Genomic DNA, 19968 nt, shown 5'->3' with positions numbered 1-19968 from the left:
TTTCAGACACCAAAACTGGTCCTTGAATTATTTCATTGCTCCAGACTACTCTGGCAGCTGAGAACATTTTTTCATGTCACAGCACTGTGATAAGAGCTGAAGCCAGAGAGAAAAAAAGTCACTGCCCTCTAGGAGATATAGGATAATAATCACAATACAATACAAGGGTTAAGAGCAGACATGCATCATGAGAGCAGGCAGGCGAGGCACATAGTCTGACGGTAAGGGAGGATAGTGAGGAGTAGGGAACCTCTGACCTGGGTTTCAGAAGATAAGACAGCCAGATAAGATAGTGAGCAGGAAGGCAGAGTCACATATTCTGGGAACTAGAATTCATTATTGGGATTGCTGTGGTTTGAATGTATGTGTCTGCCCAAAATTCCTATGTTAGCACTTAAGACCCAATGTGATAGTTTTAAGAGGTGGGGCCTTTTGGGAAGTGATTAAGTTACGAGAGCTGTGCCCTGGTGAATGGATTAGTGCCCTTGTTAAAGTACTAGAGAGAACTGGTTAGGCCCTTTTGCCTTTCTGTCCCTCCTCCCATGGGAGGACATGGTGTTCGTCAACTCCAGAAGCAGCAGCATTTAAGGTACCATTTTGGAAGTAGAGACCAGGCCCTCACCAGACCCTGAAACTGTCAGCACCTTAATCTTGGACTTCCCAGCCTCCATAACCATGAGCAGTAAATTTAAGCTGTTAATAAATTATCCAGGCTTAGGTATTTTGTTATAGCAGCACAAAAGGACTAAGATAAGGATGCAAGGTTTGAGGGGAGAAAAGTAAAAGGTAATTATGGAGGCTTGAGCCAGGGACAGATCACTGAGGGTCTTGTATATCATGCTAAGAATTTTGGACTTTTATCAAAGGGCAAAGGAGAGTTAGTGAGGGATTTAAAGCACAGGGATAATATGCTCAGATTCGCAGCATAGAAGATTATTCTGGCAGTCATATAGAAAATAGATTGGGGCTGGGTGTGGTGGCTCGTGCCTGTGATCCCAGTACTTTGGGAAGCCAAGGCGGAAGATCTCTTGAGCCCAGGAGTTCAGGGCTACAATGAGTTACAATTGCGCCACTGCACTCCAGGCTGGGTGACAGAGCAAGACCCTGTCTCTAAAGAAAAAAAATAGATAGGAATAGATAGGGAAAAAGAGATAAAACTGGAAAGACTAGTTGGGAGACCTTTGCAGTAACCACAGTGATAGAGTGCTATGATTTGAATGTGTTCCCTCCAGATTCTTCTGTTGAAACTTAATGGCCAAGGTGATAGTTTTAAGAGGTCATTAGGTCATGATGGCTTCTCCCTCACAAATGGACTTAGAGCTCTTATGAAAGGCTTCATGCAGTAGCACTTGACTCGCTTACCTTCTGCCCTTCACCACCAGTGTTCCTCCCCTCTGGAGGACACAGCAACACAGCACTGTCTTGGAAAGAGAGCAGCCCTCACCATACAAGCCAACCTGCCAGTGCCTCGATGTTGAACTTCCTGGCCTCCAGAAGTGAGAAATACATTTCTGTTCTTTTTAAACTACCCAGGTTCAGGTATCTTTGTTACAGCAGCACAAAACAGACTAAGACAGAAGAGCAAGGGTACTTCAAGACAGTGAGAATGGAGAAGAGAGGCCATGCATAAAAACTTTGGTGGCGTTAAGATTCCAACTGCTGGCCGGGTGCAGTGGCTCATGCCTGTAATGCCAGCACCTTAGGAGGCTGAGGTGGGTGGATCAACTGAGGTCAGGTGTTCAAGACCAGTCTGATCAACGTGGTGAAACCCCATCTGTACTAAAAATAACAAAAATTAGCCGGGTGTGGTGGTGGCGCATACCTGTAATCCCAGCTACTGGGGAGGCTGAGGCAGGACAATCACTTGAACCTGGGAGGTGGAGATTGCAGTGAGCCGAGATTGTGCCACTGCACTCCAGCCTGAGCGACAGAGTGAGACTCTGTCTCAAAAAAAGAAAAAAAAGATTCCAACGCTGAATATTCAGGGTAAGGAAGAGGGAATCCAAAATAACTCCTAGATTTCTGGCTTGGGGGTTAGGTGGATGTGGGGCCATTTACCAAGGCAGGGGAGAAAACAGGAGGAATAGATTTGGGAAAGAAGACACTGTGTTCCATATTGGTCATGTTCCTTTGAGGTGCTGTGGAACATGCAGGAGTAGAGTTCCAACAGACAGCTGAATACTGAGGCCTTTGCCTCAGGAGAGCTCTGGCCTAAAACTGTAGATTTAGGAGACAGCATTTCAAAGTGGATGATACTGTCAAGGAAGAACATGTAGAATGAGAAAAGGATCAGTCATGGCGAACAACAGCATTTAAAGGTTCGTGAGGGCCGGGCACAGTGGCTCATGCCTGTAATCCCAGCACTTTGGGAGGCCGAGGCGGGCAGATCACCTGAGGTCAGGAGTTCAAGACCAGCCTGGCCAACATGGTGAAACCCGGTCTCTACTGAAAGTACAAATTCAGCTGGGCATGGTGGCGGGTGCCTGTAGTCCCAGTTACTCGGGAGGCTGAGGCACGAGAATCGCTTGACCCGGGAGGCGGAGGTTGCAGTGAGCTGAGATCATACCACTGCACTCCAGCCTGGGCGAAAGAGCGAGACTCCGTCTCAAAAACAAAAAGAGGAGGGAGTGCTCAACAACCCAAAGGCCACAGCAAAGCTGAGCAGAACAGGGATTGATGGCATCTGCTGCACCTGCCAGCGAGGGAGTCCCTTGAGTAGAACAGGGATTGGATGGCATCTGCTGCACCTGCCAATGAGGGAGTCCCTGGTAGCCTTGATGAGAGCGTTTTAGTGCAACCAGAAGCCTGAAAACTGGTTCAGGAGAAAACTGCTGGGAGGTGAGACTGAACAGAGGCCCCTCTCCAGAGGCTTTATCTGCAACTGCAAGTAGGAAGGAGAAAGGGGACAGTAGTTAGAAGAGGGATGTAAAATCAAGGGGGGGGCTGTTTTGAAGATAGAAGAAATAAACATGTCAGGAGAAAAAGCTAGAATAGAGGGAAGGTTTCTAAATACAGCAGTAAGGGACAACTGACAAAGCGAGGTCACTGTCACTGAGGAAGCTGGAGCGGACGGACTCCAGTGAGCAGGTGGAAGGACTGGCAGCAAGGGAGGAAGCACACTTTTTCAAATAAAACTGAGTATGAGCAAGATCCTAATAGAAGTTGCTATTAATAAAAGTCTACCTGATGACCTCATTCACTTCTCTGAATCTCCATTCTCAGTCTCCAAAGATGAACACTCATTTCTGAGATCATTTCTATAAATAAATAACTCCCATGGTCAGACAGACCTGACAAAGCAGAACATAAGACTCTGGAAATGATGGTGGTTCCTAAAGAAGCAGGTAAGAGGGAGTTCATAGTGCATGCATTAAAGAACAAACAAAATGAATTAGTTGTATTCAACTTCAGAATCTAGGAAAAGAATAAAACCCACTAAGAAAGTTGAAAGAAGGAAATAACAAAGACAAAAGCAGACATTAATAAAGAAGAAAACAGAAAAAGGTTCAACAGAACCAGAAACTGATTTCTTACAAATATTCTAATCACAGTAAAACCCATTTAACAAAAGGCATGCACACATGTACACAAAAAGTAGGAAACACAAAAGGGAACATAACTACAGATACAGCACTTGTGCTTCTATTTCAAGGGATTATTTTTTCAGTAAGTTTCCGTTTCAAATGGATAATTTTCTAAAAATTATGTAACTTTGAAAATTCACTCAAGAAATAGAAAATCTGAATTTTACCACACTCAACAAAGCAAAAAAAATCCTATTTTCATATATAAAAGAAAAAGCCATCCAACTAATCTTACCAACTTAGTATAAGTCAGATACCAAAGTCACACTAAGGCAGTTTTTAAAAATTCTAAATCAATCTCACTTGAGAAAAAATACAAAATGATAAAGTCTAGGCCTGGCGCGGTGGCTCACACCTGTAATCTTCAGGAGGCCAAGGCAGCAGGATGGCTTGATGCCAGGAGTTGGAGACAAGGCTGGGCAACTTAACGGGACCCTATCTCTAAGAAAAAAAATAGGCCTGGCGCAGTGGCTCACGCCTGTAATCCCAGCACTTTGGGAGGCCGAGGCGGGCAGATCACGAGGTCAGGAGATCGAGACTATCCTGGCTAACACCGTGAAACCCCGTCTCTACTAAAAATACAAAAAATTAGCCGGGCGAGGTGGCGGGCGCCTGTAGTCCCAGCTACGGGGAGGCTGAGGCAGGAGAATGGCGTGAACCCCCAGGGGCGGAGCCTGCAGTGAGCCGAGATCGTGCCACTGCACTCCAGCCTGGGCGACAGCGAGACTCTGTCTCAAAAAAAAAAAAAGAATAAATAGGTGGGCATGATAGCACGCGTCTGTGATCCCAGCTACTTAGGAGACTAAGGCGGAGGATCACTTGAGCCCAGGAGTTTGAGGCTGCAGTGAGCCATGATTGTGCAACTGTACTCCAGCCTGGGCAGCAGAGTGAGATCCTGTCTCATAAAAATCTCAGTGTTTCAATTATTTATTGCTGTGTAACAAACCACCCCAACTTAGTGGCATAAACCACAGCTGAGTAGAAAGTGATATAAAGTGAGCATCCTCCTCATAGTCTTGACTTTTCTAGTAGTGCTTCTGAAGTATCACCACTGTGTATTCTTTTTACTATATGTTGATAGATGTGCTTTGTCAAAGAAGTCTAGGCCACGTGCAGTGGCTCACGCCTGTAATCCCAACACTTCGGGAGGCCAAGGTGGGCGGATCACCTGAGGTCAGGAGTTTGAGACCAGCCTGGCCAACACAGTGAAACCCCATCTCTACTAAAAATACAAAAAAAAAAAAAAAAAATAGCTGGGCTTGGTGGCAGGCGCCTGTGATCCCAGCTACTCGGGAGGCTAAGGCAGGAGAATCACTTGAACCTGGGAGGCAGAGGTTGCAGTGAACTGAGATCACGCCACTGTACTCCAGCCTGGGTGACAAGAGCAAGAACCCATCAAAAAAAAAAGGCCGGGCGCGGTGGCTCAGGCCTGTAATCCCAGCACTTTGGGAGGCCAAGGTGGGCAGATCACGAGGTCAGGAGACCGAGACCATCCTGGCTAACACGTCTCTACAAAAAATACAAAAACAAAATTAGCTGGGTGTGGTGGTGGGCTTCTGTAGTCCCAGCTACTCCAGAGGCTGAGGCGGGAGAATGGCGTGAACCCGGGAGGCGGAGCTTGCAGTGAGCTGAGATTGCACCACTGCACTCCAGCCGGGGCGACAGAGCAAGACTCCGTCTCAAAAAAAAAAAAAAAAAAAAAAGGTCTATTCTGGCTGGGTGCGGCAGCTCACACCTGTAATCCCAGCACTTTGGGAGCCAAGGCGGGTGGATCGCTTGAGGCAAGGAGTTCGAGACCAGCCTGGCCAACATGATGAAACCCGTCTCTACCAAAAATTACAAAAGTTAGCCGGGTGTGGTAGTGGGTGCCTGTAATCCCAGCTACTTGGGAGGCTGAGGCAGGAGAACTGCTTGAACTCGGGAGGCGGAGGTCACAGTCAGCTGAGATTGCACCACTGCGCTCCAGCCTGGGTGACAGAGGGAGAATCCGTCTCAAAAAGAAAAAAAAAGTCTATTCCATGCCTGCTGGATTTTTTTCATTAGTGTTGAAGTTTATCTTTTCCTCCCCACCGGGTCTATGAGATGATCACATAGTTTTTTCCTTTAAGCTGTTAAGATGTATTATATAAATAGATTTTACTAATTTGTTTACACATCTGTAGCAGCCAGAGATTTTTCTAATATTGAACCATCCTTGATTTGACCCCTTTTGATCATCATCTATTATTTCTTATACACCACTGGGTTTGCTTTGCTAATGTGGAGACTGTATTTTCCAATGTATCTTCACATATTATCTTCCATCCCATGTGCTCTTTGCAATGTTACCCTGACATTCCCTCAAGAGGTACAGTCCTTTCCCCTCAAATATGGTCTAATCAATAGAATGTGGCAGAAATAATGTGCATGACTTTTGGCATGGATGAGCAGCAGCTTGAGCTTAAAATGCTGACTTTCCTGATGCTCCCTTTTAGAACCCAGCTGCTATATTGTAAGAGGCCCAAGCTCTGAAAAGGCGCTATGTTTTGGTGCTTTGGTCAACAGTCCCAGCTGAGCCCAGTCTTCAAATTATCCTAGTCTGGGTGTCAGATGAGATTATAGCTAGCATAGTTAGGGAAAAATAAGTGAGCCTCCCGAGTACCTGGGATTCCAGGCACCCACCACCACGCCCAGCTAGTTTTTGTATTTTTAGTAGAGATGAGGTTTGTTGGCCAGGCTGGTCTCAAACTCCTGACCTCAGGTGAAAAAGAATAACTGAACTTTAAGATAGATCAATAGATTATCTAATCTGAAGAACAAAGAGAAAAGAGATTGGAGAAAAAAATAGTGCCTCAGAGACCTGTGGGAAAATATTAAGTGGTCTAACATATTATAATTGGAGTTCCAGATGGAGGAGAGAGAGAATGGAACATAAAAATATGTGAAGAAATAATGGCAAAAGCTTCCCAGATTTGGAAAGACATACATTTACTGACTGAAGAAGCTCAAGAAGCAGCAAGCAGTATAAATACAAAGAAAACCACTTAGGTAGAGTCATGGGCAAACTGCTAAACTTAAATAAAGCAAAAGTCTTCAAAGAAGCCTGAGAAAATGACATGTTACATAGCAGTTAACAATGATACAAATGATAGCCAACTTCTCATTAAACACTGTGGAAGCCAGAAGAACATAGAATACGTTTAGGCTGCTAGGAGTTAAAGACTGGCAATTCAGAATTCTATATCCAGTGAAACTAGTCTTCAAAAATGAAGGTGGGCCTGGCACAGTGGCTCACGCCTGCAATCCCAGCATTTTGGGAGGCTGAGGCAGGAGGATCACTTGAGCCCAGAAGTTTGAGACCAGCCTGGGCAATATAGTGAGACTGCATCTCTAAAAAAAAAAAAAAAAGGCCGGGCGCGGTGGCTCACGCTTGTAATCCCAGCACTTTGGGAGGCCGAGGCGGGCGGATCACGAGGTCAGGAGATCGAGACCACGGTGAAACCCCGTCTCTACTAAAAATACAAAAAATTAGCCGGGCGCGGTGGCGGGCGCCTGTAGTCCCAGCTACTCGGAGAGGCTGAGGCAGGAGAATGGCGTGAACCCGGGAGGCGGAGCTTGCAGTGAGCCGAGATCGCGCCACTGCACTCTAGCCTGGGCGACAGAGCGAGACTCCGTCTCAAAAAAAAAAAAAAAAAAAAAAAAGATGAAGGTGAATTCTAAATCTGTTAAAGACCATCTGTGAAAAACTAACACCCGGCCGGGTGCGGTGGCTCACGCTTGTAATCCCAGCACTTTGGGAGGCCGAGGCGGGCGGATCATGAGGTCAGGAGATCGAGACCACGGTGAAACCCGTCTCTACTAAAAATACAAAAAAAATTAGCCGGGCGTGGTGGCGGGCGCCTGTAGTCCCAGCTACTCGGAGAGGCTGAGGCAGGAGAATGGCATGAACCCGGGAGGCAGAGCTTGCAGTGAGCCGAGATTGCGCCACTGCACTCCAGCCTGGGCGACAGAGCGAGGCTCTGTCTCAAAAAAAAAAAAAAAAAGAAAAACTAACACCCCACTTAATAGTGAAAAACTGAATGCTCTCTCCCTAACATTGGAAACAAGGGAAGAGAAAGTCTGTTCTCACCTCTTCTATTCAACGTTGTACTAAAGGTCTATCCAGAGTGATTAGGCAAGAAAAAGAAATAAAAGGCATCCAGAGGAAAAGAGGAATAAAAGCTATCTCTATTCACAGATAAAATGACTTGTACATAGAAAATCCTAAAGAATACACAATTAGAATAAATAGGGTGGCTATAGTCAGTAATAATTGTATATTTTTAAATAATATAATTGGATTATTCGTAGCTTAAAGGATAAATGCTTGAGGGGATGGATACCCCATTCTCCATGATGTGCTTATTTCATGTTGCATGCCTGTATCAACACATCTCAAGTACCCCAGAAATGTATACACCTACTACGTACCTACAAAAATTGTTTTAAATTTAAGAAAACACTAAAAGGAATAAGTGACTTTCACAAGGTTGAAGAATACAAGAGCAACATAAATCAATTTTATTTCTATTCATTAGCAATGAACTTTCCAAAAATAAAATACACAAAACAATTCCATTTGAAATAGCATCAAAAGGAATAAAATAACAGTCTGTGACTTATGATGGTTCAACTTACAATTTTTCAACTTTACAATGGTGCAAAAGTGATGCAGTCAGTAGAAACCATACTTTGAGTACCCATGAAACCATTCTGTTTCTCACTTTCAGTACAGTATTCAATAAATTAAATGAGATAGGGAGCCATGGGTGGGGAGATGTTGGAGTGGAGGCTTGGCAGGAAGTGGGATCGGTACCTGGCAGATATGGCCATGATGGTAAGTACCAGTTTTGAATTAGCCTTCCTTCCCTTCCTTCCCTTCCCTCCCTCCCTCCCTTCCTCCCTTCCCTCCCTCCCTCCCTTCCTCCCTTCCTCCATTCCTCCCTTCCTCCTTGACTGAGTTTCGCTCTTGTTGCCCAGGCTGGAGTGCAATGGCGCAATCTCAGCTCACTGCAACCTCTGCCTCCCAGGTTCAAGCAATTCTGCCTCAGCCTCCCGAGTAACTGGGATTACAGGCACCTGCCACCATGCCCAGCTAATTTTGTATTTTTAGTAGAGATGGGGTTTCTCCATGTTGGTCAGGCTGGTCTCGAACTCCCGACCTCAGGTGATCCGCCCACCTTGGCCTCCCAAAGTGCTGAGATTACAGGCGTGAGCCACCGCACCCGGCCTACTTACCTTCTTTAAAAGATGAATGTGGCCATTAGCCTTCGGTTCTGGCATGGGATTAGAAATGGCTTACTCCAACTGTCAGCATGATTTCCAGGTCCATATCTTCTACATGGAAAATATATCAAACAGCAGGAGGAGTGACATCACCTGACAACATCCCAGTGGGAGGAAAAGAGAGACTGTGTTTATTTCTCAGGAATACTGAAGTGCCCTGGAGTAAACTGACATTCTTCTGTAACAGTTTTATTAAAAAAAAAAAAAAAAAAAAAAAAAAAAGGCTGGGCACAGTGGTTCACACCTGTAATCCCAGCACTTTGGGAAGCCGAGGTGGGTGTAGGGTGTATTGCTTGAGGCCAGGAGTTCGAGACCAGCCTGGCCAACATGGTGAAACCCCATCTCTACCAAAAATATAAAAATCAGAGCCGGGCGTGGTGGTTCATGACTGTAATCCCAGCACTTTGGGAGGCTGAGGCGGGTGGATCACCTCAGGTCAGGAGTTGGAGACCAGTCTGGCCAACATGGTGAAACCTCGTCTCTACCAAAAATACAAAAATTAGCCAGGCATGGTGGCACATGCCTGTAATCCCAGCTACTCAGGAGGCTGAGGCAGGAGAATTGCTTGAACCCGGGAGGCAGAGGTTGCAGTGAGCTGAGATCGCATCACTGTACTCCAGCCTGGGTAACAAGAGTGAGACCCTGCCTCCAAAAAATAAATAAATAAATAAATTAATTAATTAATTAATTAAATCAGTGCAAAGTCATACACTGAAAACCACAAAACGCTGTGAAATTGAATGAGATCCAAATTAAAGGAAAGTCATGGTGGGGTGTGGTGGCTCACGCCTGTAATCCCCGCACTTTGGGAGGCCAAGGCAGGCGGATCACGAGGTCAGGAGATCAAGACCATCCTGGTCAACATGGTGAAACCCCATCTCTACTAAAAATACAAAAATTAGCTGGGCGTCGTGGCACATACCTGTAATCCCAGCTACTCAGGAGGCTGAGGCAGGAGAATTGCTTGAACCAGGGAGTTGGAGGCTGCAGTGAGCCGAGATCGCAGCACTGCACTCCAGCCTGGGCTGGACTTCGCTGGTTGATGTCAGCCACCTATTGACTTCTTGGAACTGGTACAATGAGCATATGAATGGAGCGGCCACAGTGGCAGAGGTGGAGGCTATGCATGGACTCCTAAAACTGATTTAAAAACTACTGTCTCTGAAACCTCAACTAAACACTGACAGAGACCAACAGTGAGCTCCCAATGTTGCACTGTTTCTTCAGAAAACTACTAGACCACTTCATAGCAAGCTGACAACATCGGGCTTCTTTCATCGTAGAAGGGGCAGTGATTTGTTCTCATGTGAACAGATTTACTTTTTCTGGGTAAGGGTTTGACTCTTCTACCCTCATAGCTTCAGTCACCATCACTACCTGGGGGCTTAGAAAGGTGTGTGAAACCTGCAGGCTGCTCTGACCAACATCAGGAAGGTTCTGGCCAGGCTCTGTGGCTCACGCCTGCAATCTCAGTACTTTGGGAGGCTAAGGTGGATAACTTGAGCTCAGGAGCTCGAGACCAGCCTGGGCAACACAGAGGGACCCTATCTCTACAGAAAACTTTTAAAATTGGCCGGGCGCGGTGGCTCATGCCTGTAATCCCAGCACTTTGGGAGGCCGAGGCAGGCAGATCACGAGGTCAGGAGATCAAGACCATCCTGGCTAACATGGTGAAACCCCGTCTCTACTAAAAATACAAAAAAGAATTAGCCGGGTGTGGTGGCAGGTGCCTGTAGTCCCAGCTACTCGGAGAGGCTGAGGCAGGAGAATGGTGTGAACCCGGGAGGCAGAGCTTGCAGTGAGCCGAGATCGCGCCACTGCACTCCAACCTGGAAGACAGAGCGAGACTGTCTCAAAAAAAAAAAAAAAAAAAATTAGCTGGGCGTGGTGCTGCACGTCTATAGTCCCAGGTACTTGGGAGACTAAGGTGGGAGGATGGCTTGAGCCTAGGAGGTCAAGGCTGCAGTAAGCTGAGATCGTGTGCCACTGCACTCCAGCCTGGGCGACACAGCAAGACTGTCTAAAAAAAAATCCAACATTTATTTAGTGCTTGCTGTATACTAAGCACAGCTCTAACTTTACGTGTATCAAAGTCATTCAGTCTACAAAACCCTATGGGATAGGCAGTGTTATTAAATCCATTTCATTATGACCTCTTTTTTTTTTTATTTTTTTTTTAATGGGATGGAGTCTCCTTCTGTTGCCCAAGCTGGAGTGCCATGGAGTGATCTCAGCTCACTGCAACCTCCCCCTCCTGAGTTCAAGTGATTCTCTTGCCTCAACCTCCTGAGTAGCTGGGATTACAGGTGCACGCCATCACACTTGGTTAATTTTTTTTTTTTTTTTTTTTTTGAGACGGAGTCTCGCTCTGTCGCCCAGGCTGGAGTGCAGTGGCGCAATCTCGGCTCACTGCAAGCTCCGCCTCCTGGGTTCACGCCATTCTCCTGCCTCAGCCTCTCTGAGTAGCTGGGACTACAGGCACCCGCCACCACGCCTGGCTAATTTTTTTTGAATTTTTAGTAGAGACAGGGTTTCACCGTGGTCTCGATCTCCTGACCTCATGATCCGCCCGCCTCGGCCTCCCAAAGTGCTGGGATTACAAGCGTGAGCCACCGCGCCCGGCCAATTTTTTTCTTTTTTTTTTTGAGACAGAGTCTTGCACTGTCACCCAGGCTGGAATGCAGTGGCACAATCTCAGCTCACTGCAACCTCTGCTTCCCAGGTTCAAGCAATTCTCCTGCCTCAGCCTCCTGAGTAGCTGGGATTACAGGTGCACACTACCACGCCTGGCTAATTTTTGTATTTTCAGTAGAGACGGGGGTTTCACCATGTTGTCCAGGCTAGTTTCAAACTCCTGACCTCAGGTATCCGCCCGCCTCGGCCTCCCAAAGTGCTGGAATTACAGGCATGAGCCAATGTGCCTGGCCACATCTCCCTTTTCTAACAACAAAAAAGTGTGCCAGGAGAGCCAAAGTGGTGCTACCACAGGCTTGCCCAGTTTATTTTAAAAAAACAATTACTTTTGGCCAGACACAGTGGCTCACGCCTGTAATCCCAGCACTTTGGGAGGCCGAGGCAGGCGGATCACCTTAGGTCAGGAGTTCGAGACCAGCCTAACATGGTGAAACCCCATCTCTACTAAAAATACAAAAATTAGCCAGACGTAGTGGTAGGCGCCTGTAATCCCAGCTACTCAGGAGGCTGAGGCAGGAGAATCATTTGAACCCAGGAGGCAGAGGTTGCAGTGAGCCGAGGTCCCCCCACTGCACTCCAGCCTGGGCGACAGAGCAAGACTGTCTCAAAAAAAAAAAAAATTACTTTCGGCTCTAAGTTTCTTTTTCTTTTCTTCTTCTTCTTTTTTTTTTTTTTTTGAGGTAGAGTCTTGCTCTGTCACCCGGTCTAGAGTGCAGTGGCACGACCTCAACTTACTGCAACCTTCACCTCCTGGGTTCAAGTGATTCTCCTGCCTCAGCCTCCCAAGTAGCTGGGACCACAGGTGTGCTCCATCATGCTCAGCTAATTTTTTGTATTTTTGGTAGAGACAGGGTTTTGCCAGACTGGTCTTGAATTCCTGACCTCAAGTGATCCTCCCACCTTGGCCTCCCAAAGTGCTGGGATTACAGAGGACGTGAGCCACCGCACCCGGCCATGGATCTAAGTTTCTTTGTTTCACTTTCCTTGTTTTTAAAATTAAAGATCTGTCCATCTGGTTTATGAAACTTACTATGCAGATAAACTGCATGCATCAGAACCAAGACCTCTTTTTTTTTTTTTCATCTAGTTATCACAGTCAGAAGACTGGTAGGCGCAGCTTATGACACTTCAATGAGAAAGAGACAAAGGCAGAAGTATTTTTGAGGGGCCAGTGTTGAACAAGCATAACTTTTTTTCTTCTTTTCCTCTGTCAACTGAGTCGTGGTTTTTTGGGGTTTTTTTGGGACGGAGTCTCCCTCTGTTGCCCAGCCTGGAGTGCAGTGGCGCCATCTCGGCTCACCACAAACTCCACCTCCTGGGTTCAACCGATTCTCCTGTCTCAGCCTCCCAAGTAGCTGGGACTGTAGACTCGTGCCACCACGTCTGGCTAACTTTTGTATTTTCAGTAGAGACGGAGTTTCGTCATATTTGCCAGGCTGGTCTCGAACTCCTCACCTCAGGTGATCCACCCACCTCGCCCTCCAAAGTGTTGGGATTACATGCATAAGCCACCGTGCCTGGCCTGAGTTGTGTTTTTTAAACAATTAAAAAAAAATTTATTTTAGAGGCTAGGCGCCATGGCTCATGCTTGTAATCCCAGCACTTTGGGAGGATCACTTGAGGTCAGCAGTTCGAGACCAAGACTGGCTAACATGGTGAAACCCCGTCCCTACTTAAAAAACTACAAAAATTAGCTAGCTGTGATGGCACACACCTGTAATCTCAACTACTCGGAGGCTGAGGCAGAAGAATCACTGAAACCCGGGAGGTGGAGGTTGCAATGAGCCAAGATTGCACCAGTGCACTCCAGCCTGGGAGACAGAGGCAGACTCCATCTCAAAAAAAAAAAAAAAAAAAAATTAGAGACAGTGTCTCATCTGTCACGTAGGCTTGAGTGCAGTGGCATTATCATAGCTCACTGTATCCTCAAACTCCTGAGCTCAAGTGATCCTACTGCCTCAGCCTCCCCAGTAGATGGGATTACAGGCGCATGCCACCAGGACTGGTCAAGCATAACATTTGATTTAGACCTAAGACACTAAGGAAGAGGAGCTAAAGAAATACTCAATGCACATTTTGAAGGTTTCATTTTTCAATAAATTTCAAGGTTTTTATTTTTTTCTTTGGAGACAGTCTCCCTCTGTGGCTCAGGCTGGAGCGCCGTGGCATGATCTCGGTTCACTGCAACATCTGCCTCCCAGGTTCAGGCGATTCTCATGCTTCAGCCTCCTGAGAGGCTGGGATTACAGGTGTGTGCCACCACACCTGGCTAATTTTTGTATTTTTAGTAGAGACGGGGTTTCACCATGTTGGCCAGGCTGGTCTCGAACTCCTGACCTCAGGTGATCTGCCCTCCCCCACCTCCCAAAGTGCTGGGATTACAGGCGTGAGAAACCGCGCCTAGCCCCTCCCCCGCTTTTTACTGATCAACTTTTGTTAAGCATTCTGTGGTCCACGGAAGAAAAAACCAAACACCAAAGAACAATTAACTTGTACAACCAGCCTTCCAGCCATCAATATTCTGGATTCCAGAATGATTGAGGCTGGACTTTATTATAATCATCGAAAGCTGATATCTGAGAAACTCTTCCCCTCCCTTACCTTTATAGGCCACTTTTCTTTCAGTAATGCTGAAACACTGACTTAATAACAGTTGTCGCCTGGTCTAGCAGTTAATAGGTAATCAACAATTTTTGCTGAATGTCAATAGCTAAACGTTAGTGACCTCTTAGGAGTGTCTGGCAGAGTAAACCTTCGGCTTTATATCACATTCTCCGACCCAAAGGGCCAAAAATAGGCAAAGCTCCCTCTACTAAATCAGTTTCCTAAATTGGGGATCTCAAACTAGTAAAATTTCAGAAAACTTTCGGAACTTTTTGTCAAGAGCATACTAAAACAGTTTATCTTTCGTCGTTTACTATCATTAAAGCCATAAAACAGCATTTTACAAGGAAATTTTAAAAATTAAGAATAAGGCATAACTCCCAGAGAGGTAGACACAAAAATATTCTGAAAAGTTTTCGTAATGCATTAAAACGACGGCATAACATTTTATTAACACTCTGTTACGTTTCTTTTTTCTTTGAGACGGAGTTTTGCTCGTTGCCCAGGCTGGAGTGCAACGGTGCGATCTCGGCTCACCGCAACCTCCGCCTCCCGGATTCAAGCGATTCTCCTGCCTCAGCCTCCCAAGTAGCTTGGATTACAGGCATGCGCCACCACACCCGGCTACTTTTGTATTTTTTAGTACAGACGGGGTTTCTCCATGTTGGTCAGGCTGGTCTCGAACTCTCGATCTCAGGTGATCCGCCCGCCTGGGCCTCCCAAAGTGCTGGGATTACAGGCACGAGCCACCGCGCCCGGCCACCTTGTTAGGTCTCATTGTAAATCCGTTTCTGTAGAAAATCCTTCCCCATGGGTTAAAGGACACAACTCAATGTTACTTTATGGGATTAAGAAAAATCTGAGTAAGGCCGGGTGCGGTGGCTCACGCCTGTAATCCCAGGACTTTGAGAGGCTGAGGCGGCGGATCACTTGAGCCCAGGAGTTCAAGACCAGCCTGAGCAACATAGAGTCCTCATCTCTTCAAGCCAAGCGTGGTGGCGCGCGCCTGTGGTCCCAGCTGCCCCACAGGCTGAGGTTGGAGAATCGCTTGAATCCCGGGGTTGGCGGCTGCAGTGAATCGAGATGGAACCACTGCACTACAGCCTGGGCCACAGAGCGAGACCCCCGTCTCAATCTCGGGGGAAACAAACAAAATAAAAGAGACTCCATCTCAAAAAAAAAAAAAAAAAAAGCTGAGGAAGTCAAAGCCTTCACTCTTCATTTCTCCTTCCAAGAGGACAGGGCCGGCGTCGGTCAAGGTCAATTGGCAGGAGGTGAGTTGACAGCGCCGCCATTCATCGATGAAAACGGCCTCCCGCGAGCACACAGCTGCTCAAGGCCTCCGGAAACGGACGTGGGGCGGGGCGGGGTACAGCTCCTAAGGAGAAACGGAACCGCGGGCAGCGTCCCTCTCCCGGGGCAGCCTGAGGAACGCGTTCCGAGGAACCCCTAGCCACAAGTCAGGACCGCGTACAAGATGGCGGCGCGTCACGTGGGCAGCGCGGTGACGCAGGACGGCGGCCCGCGCGGGGGCAGCGCCGTAGCCTCCACCAAACGCACACTAGCGCTGTTTTGCCCCCCTCCCCTCCCCTCCCCTCCCCCGCCCCCGCCCCCGCCCCCGCCCCCAGCCTGGTGTAGATCATGCCGCCAGTAGCGGCCCTGACTGCCGAGGAAACGGTAGCTTAGGACAGTTGGCTGTTAAGTGACACTGATTCTCCCCGCCCCGCCTGACCCCCGAGAAGGAGGCTCGTCCCCCGCTGCGTGAGGGGGTGGGGAAGTGGGTAGTGAATTCGGATCTACCTGGGAGGGGGGAGTGGAAGTTCCCGCCCCGGAGAGCGGCGAGGCGGCAGCCACAGGTAAGCGGGGGGCGGGGAGGGACGTGCCCCGTGGCCCGGGCGGGGAAGGACGCGGGAACGTGGCGCCGGCGGGGACGCAGAGCGGGTCGCGCGCCGGGTGGGGGTCGCGCGCGGTGGCGGCGGTGGGGGAGGGGCGCAGCGGAAGGGGGAGGGGCCGCCCGCGCTTCCGGCCCCCGCGCCTCGGTGCAGGGCTGCGCTGCGCCTCCTCCTTCCCCTCGTCCCCAAATAAAAGTAAAGCCCGAAACCGCCCGCCGCGGGGTGGCTTTCGCCTCAGAAGCCGCCCATTGCAGTCGCAGGCGCGAGCTCCCCGTGGGAGGTCTCGAGGTTGGGCCCGGAGCCGGGCAGAGGGCGGCGCGGCTATGGCCTCGGCACGGTGTCCGCCAAGCGGAGCCCGGGTCTGGTTAACCCCGCGACAGGGTCCTCGAAGCGCGTCGGCGCTGGCGACCCTGAGGGAAGAGGCGCGCCCCTTACCCTCCTGGAGCTTGCAGTCTAGCGGGCAAGCGACGCACGGGCATCGCGCACGCCCCAGACAGTCCTGGAGAGATGCGCCTGGCAGCGGGGACAGAGTGGGGACAGTAGGCGGCTTTCCCCCTGGCTAGGAGTGACACGAGGGCGTCTGTTCCCTTCTGGATGGGCGACCCAGCCGAGGGTGACTTTCTCTTTGATCTTGTGTGTCATAAAACGAAGCCCGGCATTTGTCACTTCCATCGACGCCGTGCAGCGGGCGGCTGAATCGCTTTGAAATGATTGTAATGTGAACGTCTGGTTGTGGCGTTAGTGTTTTGAAGAGCATTGACTGGGCAAGTGGTAGTGTTTGAGAACCTTTAGGCTTCAGAAGCTCGGCGTGGATCTGGCAGGCATCTTTGTCAAACTGGCCTCACCTGTAATGAGTTCGTAGGTATTTATGTCGCAGAATGCATTTTAACCTGAGGTTTTTGTTAACAGAAATGCGTTCTTCTTCTTTTTTTTTTTATTATACTTTAGGGTTTTAGGGTACATGTGCACAATGTGCAGGTTTGTTACATATGTATCCATGTGCCATGTTGATTTCCTGCACCCATAGAAATGCGTTCTTCTAAAATGCTCTTTTTTCTTTGGAGTTTATCATATGCAGTTACCTCCGTGTCTTAATTAGAATCAATACTGTTTCCCGAAAGTCGAATGTGTTAGCTCTTTAATACTCGCCGTTATCTTTTAGGGTTAGGTTTGGTCTGTGAGCTGTCTGTCCATTCCTACCCGATCACCAGCAGGTGGCAGTCCCTTCTGACTTTAAATATAGGGTGTGCTATCTTTGCCAGTTTTTTTTTTTTTTTTTTTAAATAGAGATGGTGTCAGAGGCGTGTGAACTAGAGCAACTCCATCTTAAACAGGAGCTGGGTAAAATGAGGCTGAAACCTACTGGGCTGCATTCCCAGACAGTTAAGACATTCTAAGTCACAGGATGAGACAAGTCAGCACAAAATACAGGTCATAAAGACCTTGCTAATAAAACAGGTTGCAGTGAAGAAGCCGGCCCAAACTGAAATGGCCACAAGAGTGACCTCTGGTCATCCTCTCTGCTACACTCCCATCAGCGCCATTTACAAATCCCATGGCAATGTCAGGAAGTTACCCTATATGGTCTAAAAAGGGGAGGCGTGAACAATCCACCCCCTTGTTTAGCATATCATTGAGAAATAACAGTAAAAATGGGTAACCAGCCCTCGGGGCTGCTCTGTCTATGGAGTAGCCATTCTTTTTATTCCTTTACTTTCTTCATAATGTTACTTTTACATCGCACTGTGGACTTGCCCTGAATTATTTCTTGCGTGAGATCCAAGAACCCTCACTTGGGGTCTGGATCGGGACGCCTGTCCTGTTAACATATTTCTGGCGACCACAAAGGGACTATAGTTAAATCCTGACCCAACCTTTGGGTAAGTGTAGGGGTCCTGTAACGTATTTGTGGTGGCCACAGAAGCGGCTATAGTGTGGAAACCCAGTATTTATGTCTAGGAGTCTCTCCTAAGACAGTGAGTTAGAGGCCCCTCTTAATAAAAGGCAAGGATGCTTAAGCTTGACCGACCTTGGGTTGGAGGCCCTTCCAAGATTTAGGGAGTTAGAGTCTCTCTCAGGTAAGTCCCTCTCAGCTAAGAACAGGTTTGGCACTATGGGATGTTAACTGCTGTTCTCTTTGGATTAATCTGCCTTGCGCTCTTTGCTGATGACTGTGGGTGACAGGGTTAGGCATGAACAGGATCGTGGGACATGGGGAGCTTTTTCCTCCCTAAAAGGGGAATCTTGAGAGCTGATGGGACTGCTGGAAAAGGTCCCTTTGCTACGGACAAGCGGCCGCCTGAAGTTTTCATTGTCGGCTGCAGTGAGTGGGTCTTTCCTCTGGCCTCCCTAAGCTCTTCAGCTTCCCCACCCTGCCACAGGCAATACTTTTCTTCTCTACTTTGCGTTTCTTATCTTTTCTATTACTCAGGGCAACCATCTTGCCTAGAGTTCACATGTTGAAACTCCAAGTTGGAGGTTGAATTAAAGATGACAGGCCCATCTGGGGGCAAATTTAAGCCTTGCTAGTTTGATATTGGGTGCTAAGCGGAGTGGCTAATGTCTTTATCACACGTATTTTGCTCTGGCCAGAATGAAAAAAAGATAATTTTCCTTTATGATACGGCTTGGCCCCCAGGGCAATGATGCCGCAAGCTTGAACACTAGGACCACTAAGGGAAAGGGAACCCGGAAGCCTGGGATGCTGGCAGAAGGGTAAGAATGTATTACCAGTCAGATTTCTGGCTTCTCTCTCACTGTACAAATGGCTAAGTGAATGGTTTAAAAAAAAAAAAATCAGTCTGGCATGGTGGCTCAGGCCTGTAATCCCAGCACTTTGGGAGGCTGAGGTTGGTGGATCCTCTGAGGTCAGGAGTTTGAGACCAGCCATGGCCAACATGGTGAAACCCTGTCTCTACTAAAAATACAAAAAATTAGCCGGGTGTGGAGGCACGTGTGCCTGTAGTCCTAGCTACTTGGGAGGCTAAGGCAGGAGAATTGCTTGAACCCGGGAGGCAGAGCTTGCACTGAGCTGAGATCACGCAATTGTACTCCAGCCTGGGTGACAGAGCCAGACTCTGTCTCAAAATCAATAAATCAATAAATCAATAAATCAGTGTTTATCTCCTCTGTAAAGTTTTGAGTAATGTGAAAAAGAATTCTAAGGCTAGTCTTAAGCTGGTGTATTTTGTGCTTTGAATTCATTTTTCTGTGTCAAAGGGTACTGTAGGATAAAACACAAGCTTAGAACACCTGTAAGTGGATCATGAGGTCAGGAGATGGAGACTATCCTGGCCAACATGGTGAAACCCCATCTCTACTAAAAATACAAAATTAGCAGGGTGTGTTGGCGTGCGCCTGTGGTCCCAGCTACTCGGGAGGCTGAGGCAGGAGAATCACTTGAACCCGGGAGGCGGAGGTTGCAGTGAGCCGAGATTGTGCCACTGCACTCCAGCCTGGCAACAGAGCAAGACTCCATCTCCATCTCAAAAAAAAAAAAAAAAAAAGAACACCTGTAAGCTCGCTTTTCAAGACGACCCAGCAAGCTGGTCAGTAACATACTTGGCTGCAGGTCCCTGTAACAAATAAAAGATTGGATGAAGTCTCCACCTTGTTTTATGTCCTTGGGAGCTTGACCTTTTAACCATGTAGTGGTACTTTCTTTTGGTCCCCACCTTCAGGGAACAGGAATTTCAGGGTTCATGTCATAGTTAGCTCTAAAAATCATATTAAATAGCTAAAAGCCCTTTATAAGCTCAAAATTAACTACTCTAGACTCCTTCTGGGAAAGTGAACAGAGACTGCCCTGTGCTTGTGCTGTAGCTCAGTAGCTAAGCTTTTGCACTTTCTTTCTTTTTTTTTTTTTTTGAGATGGAGTCTTGCTCTGTCGC

The 19968-nt window shown here is 47.8% G+C and overlaps 1 protein-coding gene, 1 long non-coding RNA gene and 1 pseudogene across 8 annotated transcripts in view; 2 read left to right on the top strand and 1 right to left on the bottom strand.

Annotated features, from left to right (window-relative positions):
* Positions 1-8309: 8309 nt before the first annotated feature.
* Positions 8310-9230, top strand: LOC134731534 (MICOS complex subunit MIC10-like; annotated as a pseudogene).
* Positions 9231-14067: 4837 nt separating this feature from the next.
* On the bottom strand, positions 14068-16457 carry LOC134731538 (uncharacterized). The gene is made up of 2 exons (XR_010113890.1): positions 15987-16457; positions 14068-15564 (listed from the first exon to the last, which is right to left on the bottom strand). It is a non-coding gene; the product is annotated as an uncharacterized lncRNA (long non-coding RNA).
* Positions 15311-19968, top strand: part of ATF1 (activating transcription factor 1) — a 61745-nt gene continuing 57087 nt past the window's right edge. For 2 of the 7 annotated variants that reach the window (XM_055294872.2, XM_063610636.1), the window contains exon 1: positions 15798-16042. The gene's annotated coding sequence lies outside the window, so the exon portion shown is untranslated. The other 5 variants (XM_055294877.2, XM_063610637.1, XM_055294875.2 and 2 more) reach the window with 5 other exon arrangements.

This window comes from Symphalangus syndactylus, chromosome 10 (genome assembly GCF_028878055.3).
Source record: "Symphalangus syndactylus isolate Jambi chromosome 10, NHGRI_mSymSyn1-v2.1_pri, whole genome shotgun sequence".
NCBI classification, from domain to species: Eukaryota; Metazoa; Chordata; class Mammalia; order Primates; family Hylobatidae; genus Symphalangus; species Symphalangus syndactylus.
Note: the sequence above shows the minus strand (reverse complement) of the source record. Positions and strands in the feature narration are given on the sequence as shown.